The sequence below is a fragment of the Tupaia chinensis genome, unplaced genomic scaffold (genome assembly GCF_000334495.1).
Source record: "Tupaia chinensis unplaced genomic scaffold, TupChi_1.0 Scaffold000423_1, whole genome shotgun sequence".
Taxonomy (NCBI): Eukaryota; Metazoa; Chordata; class Mammalia; order Scandentia; family Tupaiidae; genus Tupaia; species Tupaia belangeri.
The window spans coordinates 7,662,332-7,669,293 of NW_006159928.1; the positions used below are offsets into that span (position 1 = coordinate 7,662,332).

Here is a 6,962-nt window from a genome sequence, read left to right on the forward strand (position 1 = left end):
TGAATGTCTCTGTTGGCTAAAGTACCCTCAGAAAACTGACGACCACCAATAGCATCTATTTCATCCATAAAAATAATGCATGGCTGATGGTCCCTGGCATAATTAAACATTTCTCTGATCAAATGAGCACTTTCGCCAATGTACTTGTCTACAATAAACTAGATACAACCTTTAAGAAATTACAGTCCAGTTGGCTAGCAACAGCTCACACCAAGAGTGTTTTTCCTGTACCTGGTGGCCCATATAACAAACAGCCTTTTGGGGGTATTATTCCTACACGCTGGAATAATTCTGGGTTTGTAAGAGGTAAGTAACTCTATTACCTCTCTTAACTCCCGTATCTCTTTTCTGAGAGCCCTCCGATCTCAGAATAAGAAACATTCCCAGGGTCCTCCATGAACATGTTGTAAACCAGTGGATCCATCTCTCTTGGCAAATATCTCATAATAGTCAGTGTAGTCATATCCAAAGCAACTCTTGTTCCTGGCTTCAGCTTACTTTTGTCAAGCTGTCGACAACCCACAACATATGTTGGACCATTTGTAGCTTTAACAATACATTTTTCTTCAGTTAATTGCTTAAGGACTTCTCCCACAGTCTGCCCAACACTTTATAGGGTCTTCAGATCATTTTCAGACTTTTCATACTGCTTGGTAAATTATTTTAATTGTTCCCTTAACTCCTTAAGACGGCCATCGATCTTCTTGTGCTCAAGCAGCTTCTTGCAGTAGTCCTGAAGCGCCTTATCTCTAGGGTCCGCCATGATGAGAAGCCCTAAATATAACATTTTTGTGTTCATTTAGTCTATTGTTCTTTTTAAAAAATAAAACAAATGTGTATTATATTGATGGTCTGTTTGACAAAGGATGGCATTTTAGAATGAAAGAATTCAAAATATCTCTTTTCTAGCTATAGAGCCAAATTCTTCTGTCTGTTACTTCTTGCTTTTCCTTAGGGAGTTTTTTTGCACTCTAGTCTAAAGTAGAATCAAGAGGATCTAGGGAAGGAGAATAGGTGTTATCGTTCTCCTTCATCAGAGGAGAGACTATAAAAAGAACTGGATTGGACTTAGGGAAGCTTAGCTTGGACGATGGTGTTATTTAGGAAGGGAATGACCCAGGCTTTTGGAAATATATGAAAGTGCTTAGCCTTGAGGCTGAGTAAGGTGATACCTATTTGGATCGCTATCATGATAGCGGGAATTCCCCAGTCAGTCATTTTGGGAAAAGCAGTTTCTAGAACTAGAAAAGGAGTTGGGCAAGCCTTAGGCTGGAAGCGAAGGAAGAACCTTCTCTTACTGAATCTTTTGGCGTTTTTGTCTGGGTGGGCTTTGCCACACTGGCATGCCAGTATGCTACCCCCCAGGAAGTACACTACCCCCCAGGAAGCATGCTACTCCCAGAAAGCACCAATAAAGGTGGGGATGGGACACCACTGCTGAATGAATGCAGGTTGACGTTGAGGCATGGGGTGTCTCCAGTGTTGGCTCCTGGTCCTTAGGCTCTGAGAGGAGCCCTATCATTTAGCAGTTGGAAATTACTCCTGTGCCAGTGACTCAAATATTAGTGTGCGTCAATGTCACCTGGGAATTTTGTTATATATATAGATATCTGAGATCCTCTTCCAGAGATTCTAATTATATCTGAAAGGTGACTCTTAATCTTAGTTTTCTTTCCTTTTTTCGTTTTATAATTTACTATAGGGTATGAGACACAGAGAGAGAGAGAGAGAGAGAGAGAGAGAGAGAGCGCACCCCTTACGGGAGGATGACCATTCTACAATTCCTTCTCCTCCATTCTCTTAGGATTCTGGACCCAGCATGGTTTTTTGAGCCACTGGGTCTGGGACTTGAACTGCGTGGTTAGCCATGTGGGATCAAGCTGCCTTTCCTATCACAACACGGGCAGGCCCTCTCATTTCAGTATTTCCTAGTGGTGCTGGTGCCCTTGAGGACTTGCTCCCCACTGCGTGTTTGGTAAACTGCCTCCATTGACCCAAACCCAGATATCCTCAGGCAGCTCAGTGACCGGAAACCTCAGCTGTGCCTCTAGAGGGCGCTCGATTCTCTACCAAATCTCAGAGTGGCTTCACTGGTTGGGATTCCACTGCCTCAAAATTCTTTTTTTAAGGTTACACCAGGGATGCATGCCTGTGGAGGCCTAGTGGGTGTCTTGTACTCTCTGTCTTCTTCAGCGCCAGGCTTAGGATCAGGTTCCCTTTTTCTCCCTAGGTTCAGGAAATATTCTTGAATTTTCCATAAGTACTCCCTTCACAGTGCCCCTCCTCCAGCCTCCATACCCATCCTTTCGGAGTGCGGATGGTTAGTGCTCAGCACTCTCCCCGCTCAGGATCCATTCTCAGGGTCTTAGCATGTAACAAACAGCCCTGGGTACCTCTTTCTACATTGCTCTGAGCAGGTACAGGACCCTAGGGGTAGACTGGGCTTGGTACTGCTGTAGGGATTATTCTTAGAACACACGAAGGCAGAGTCGCGCACTGAGTCTCACAGATCACCCCCAGGAAGCACAGATATTGTCCATTTCTAGGCAAGAATACGTGTGTGGGGGGGAGGAACCAACCTCTTTTCTGTCAGCCCACAGAAAGGCAGTTGTGACCTTTTTGTCCTCAGCAGATTGTTTGCTGGGAGGGGGAAATGTTCACATGGAATAGCTGTCATTAATATGGGTGACCTAAAGGTTAATACAGCCCAGGGAATGCGTTGCATTGTTCTGCATTGTTTGTTTCCCCGTGGTGAAACTCTGTGGCCACGGGAACGGCGCAGTTCCAGCCTGCGGTCCAGTAGCACGTTACTAACTGCGCTCTTGAAAACACACATTTGTGTTGGTTTGTTTGACTTGACCAGGAGAGAAACCGGTGTAGGGGGTCCTAATGCGTCAAGGTTAAACACTTCATGGGGCTTTCAGGCAAAGGGGGAACTGTTATTATTCTTTAAATGCAAGTGTCCGTAATGGCTTCACTGGCACCCCCTGCAGTGCTCCAGGTAGGAATGGAGTCTAGCCTGCTCCGCTGGGGGCCAAGCCCAGACACATATCAGATTATTCAGACTCTCTGCTGTCCAATGGAATCTTTTAAAACTTGAAAATAAAGACTCTACTTTCCCAAGATTCCTTTCCCAAAAACAGACATGGCAAATATAGCTATAAAACAGAGGACTCCGTCTCCTTGGTCTCCCCCCTACACCCAGGGACACATTTTAGAATAAAATCAGCCAGTGCCTTGGCAGGGACCCAACAGATCAAGTAAATTGTTAACTCTCTGACTGGTCTTTTCTTTTTTTTAAATTTTTTGCCAGCAGGTGCGTGTGCTCGAAGAGGAAAAGAGAGAGAGAAAATGGGCAAGTACCCCCCATGGGGGATGGTCACACCACGATCCTGTCTGTTTCTCTGTCCTGGTGGGACTTTGGGTAGGTACACACATGCTCCCAGTGTGCTTTTCAAGCCACCAGGGTATCCCTTAACCACTAGGTTACAGGGCCAACCCATTTTAATAATTTGGAAGTATTCAGTTCTGTAGTATTAGTCATCATGTTATTTTTTTAAATTTTATAAAAAGCATTTATTCATTTATTTATTTGTTGTGATTTTTGGGCTGTTGGGTTCAAGCAAATGAAGAGATATATTCTTTAAAATAATTTTTTTTGTGGTGTGGTCATCCACCCTTGGAGGTGATTTCTTACTTTCTGTCTCTCTCTCTGGTGAGCGCACATGCCCTATAGCAAAAAAAAAAAAAAAAAAAAAAAAAAAAGAAAAACCCCTCTCTCTGGTGAGGGCACATGCCCTATAGAAAAAAAAAAAAAAAAAAAAAAAAAAAGGAAAAAGGAAAAAAAAATCTCTCAAAAAAATATTTATTTTTTCCATGGGAGACGGAGAGAGAATTAGCATCCCTAACAGGGTCTTCGCGCAGTGATCCACCCCTGGCCTACAGCCAGTCCTTGGTTGTGGCAAGTGGGTGCCCAGCATACCCAGGGAGGTCTCCTGACTTGAATTGGGGAACTTCCCACGTGAGATTGCCTTGTAGAGTGTCGTGCCACTGACTGGCCCTTTCTTTTTCTTTTTTTAAATTAATTGAAATTTTTTTGGTTTATTCCTTTCTTCCATGAGCAAGAGTCCTAGAGAGAAACAAAACAGACAGATACCCTCGACAGGGTCTTCACGCTACAAACCACCTCCTGCCTCACCCAGCCAACGTCATTTGTGTGCCTGATGTATTCAGGAGGACTCTGGATGTGAATCTAGAACCATCTCAAGTGCTCCAAGACACTTCTTGGTTCCTTCCTAACAGATGAGCTTTATCTTCTTCCTTCATCCATGTGATGGCTCTCCTGTCTTTCTAGGGTGCTTCACTATGGAAGAATTCCCATGTCCAAAAGACCAGGCCCGAGAGGGTACAGCCTAGTCCTCTGCTTTCACAGGATGGGCATGGCCCGAGGCCGTGCCTCTCCCGTGTCCGGGTAGTGAAATACACACCAGGCCATCACTGGTTTCTCCCCCACCATCAGCCCAGCTTGGTGTAGACTCCCACAATCCTGTGCGTGCTTTAGCCAATTTGAAAATTCATGCTTTGAACCCAGACCTATACCTATCATTATTTTCCTTTTCATCAGACATTTGGGGTATCAAAAAACAAGACAAAGCTCTATTATTTTGTTTCCTATTTTTTTCTCTTTTCACGACCTTTCTGCCCACCATTCTGCCTTGTGTCCTGTAGACCACGGATTTCTTTTTCTGATTTGTCTTCCAACAATACCGTCTTTCTGAATTATCCATCTTAATTAAAAGCAAATGTCAGCATTCAGCCAGACTCCTGGCATTATGTTTCGATGGAGAATTATTATGCTCAGAACACAGTGGGCCTCGCGCTAGGTCACACGCCAATGAATACCAAAGGACGGTTGACTACTGAGTGCAAGGCAGCATACCAAAACCAGCTAGTCAGAGCTGCCCGTCCATCGCTGGCTGCCTCTTGTGTTTGTCTGATTACCGGAGCCAGACTTGGCTGTGAGTGGGAGACCGTTGCTTTCTTTTTCCAACGCCCACCCCATGCTGACTCACATGGGTGGTTCAGAAGGATCTCCAAATCCCAAATAATTTGCAATGAAGACAAATACTTCCTTTCTAATTTTGGTCTTTTATTTAGGTTTATAAAATAACTTTGCGCTTGATAGTTAAATAAAGCGTATGAGAACCAATATCTAAATTTGACTTTGTGACTTGCTTCCAGAAGTCACTTCTGGGACAAGATCTTGAAGTTTAGCTGCTCACTAGTTATTTCCATCAGTGATCCTCTGGGAAAACTTATTCATACCACGGTACAGAACCAAAAGGAACTACCTGTATCTGTTTTCTTTATCTCATCCCATAAAACCACTTCTACATAGTGGCCGACGGTGGCATTATGATTAAGGCACTGGACTCCCACGTGGTTGACTGCAGTTTGAGTCCTGGACGTGGTGGCTTAAAAATCACTCCAGGCATATGTGTGTGCATGCCCAAAATCCCAAGAGGAGAAGGGAGGAGGGAGAAGTGATTGCAGCATGGCCATCCCCCTTGGGGGGTGATTTCTCACTTTTCTTGCCTCTGTACCTCTCTTTCTCTTCTCCAGGGAGTACATACATATGACAAAACAAAACAAAACACTTTTACTCATTCAGAATTTATCAATATGCTTACAATTATTTTGGGTCTTTTTAAAAAAATATTTATTTTATTAGTATTATTTTAATTGAGAGAGAGAGAGAGAGAGAGGGAGAGAGAGAAGGAAAGTGAGAACGCACCCCCGGGGGCGGGGGATGGCCATGTCCCAGTCTCTTCATTTTCAGCACCTTAACCACCATGCCACCTGCCAGCCCCTATTTTGGGTCTTATTCAAAGACACACCTAAAAGAACAAATGAAAGTCAACTAGCTCCAGCTATGACTTTAGGATTTAATTTAGCTAAACCAACCCAGTTATGCCATCAGTGCTAAGGGCAATGTAGGCCTTCCATATCCTTCTTTCACTAGCACAGAAAATACTCTTGTCATTTCTTGTGAACAAGGCAGAAGTTTTTTTTTTTTTTTTTTGGAGAGGTTTTTGCTATAGGGCGCGTGCACTCGCCAGAAAGACAAGAGAGAGACAGAGAGATAGAAAGCGAGAAATCACCCCCCAGGGGGGATGGACACGCCGCATCCCTTCTCCTCCATTCTCCTCTCGGGATCTTGGGCATGCACGTGCATGCGCCGGGAGTGAGTTTAAGCCACTGGGTCCAGGACTTGAACCGCGGTCGGCTATATGTGAGTCCAGCGACACAGCCATTATGCTAACTGCTGGTCCCATATTGTCTGTTTTTATGACAGTCTTTGGTGCCCATGCTGAAGAGTGAAAGTCTGCTCTAAATACCATGTTAAATGGCATTTTCTCTACTGGAGTTGATAGTATTAATCTTCTGTCTCGAAACTAAAAACATTCCTTTCTCTCCTTTCAGAAAGAATTTGGAGAGTGTCTACGGTATAGTGTGTACATTTGATGTCCTTTGCATATAGAAGAAATATTATTGACCTTCCATTAATAGAGCACATTGTTCAAATGACAGTTTCTTTAAAACAGAAAGGAATGGAGTTGGGGTTGGGGGGTGGAGAAGAGGAAAGAGGAGGAGGAGGTGAAGACGAAGAAGAGGAGGAAACTTACAGATAAAAAGAGACTTGAGAGCAGCGTCACCTAACTGCAATTTATGGACCTGGTTTAGATCTTGATTTGAGCAAAATGACTGTAAAAAGATGATTTGGAGGCGGCTCCCCCGGCTCCTGCGCGGGGCTCCCGGGCCCTGCGCGACGGCGGCGGCGGTGGCACTGGTGCCAGTGTGGGCCCTGCGCGGTCCCCCCAGTCCCTGCGTGGCCGGGGCTCTGCTCCACATTCCGCTGTCTCTCCGGGGCTGGTGTGTGGCCTCTGGGCCTGCGTGTGGCC

General features: G+C 44.8%; 1 pseudogene; it reads right to left on the minus strand.

Moving 5' to 3' along the window:
* Window positions 1-8: 8 nt before the first annotated feature.
* Window positions 9-763, minus strand: LOC102492595 (26S proteasome regulatory subunit 10B pseudogene; annotated as a pseudogene).
* Window positions 764-6,962: the final 6,199 nt, after the last annotated feature.